The sequence below is a fragment of the Rhea pennata genome, chromosome 3, assembly GCF_028389875.1.
Source record: "Rhea pennata isolate bPtePen1 chromosome 3, bPtePen1.pri, whole genome shotgun sequence".
NCBI classification, from domain to species: domain Eukaryota; kingdom Metazoa; phylum Chordata; class Aves; order Rheiformes; family Rheidae; genus Rhea; species Rhea pennata.
The window spans coordinates 22,231,330-22,231,770 of NC_084665.1; positions in this window are offsets into that span (position 1 = coordinate 22,231,330).

Genomic DNA, 441 nt, shown 5'->3' on the forward strand with positions numbered 1-441 from the left:
GATGGGTGGGTTGTGGGTTTTTCTTTTTAGGTTTTGAGGGGGGGTTGGAGGTAAAACTTCTGTGAAATTTTTTTTTTTTTTTTTTTTTTGGGGGGGGGGGGGGGGGTAAGGAAAGGTTTTTAAAAGTGATCCAGGCACTTTGCAGTGTTTGGAATGCTGTGATTTCCTACCCAGGAACTGACAAAGCAGGGAGGTTTTGGAAGCAAAATGAGTACTTTTAAAAATCAAAACAAGAAGAAGAAATATTGACCTTTCCCCCCACACATATACATCCCCCTTCCAGCTACTTGTAGAATTTATGGCTAAGTAGTCTGTGCTGGTTCATAGACTGAAGAAATCTTGAGTTGAAGACAAAACACAAACAGCCAAAACAAAGCAGAGAAAACTCCCTGAAACATAAGGGCCTTCATTCTGCAAAGGCTTTGCTAGAGGTAACTTCTC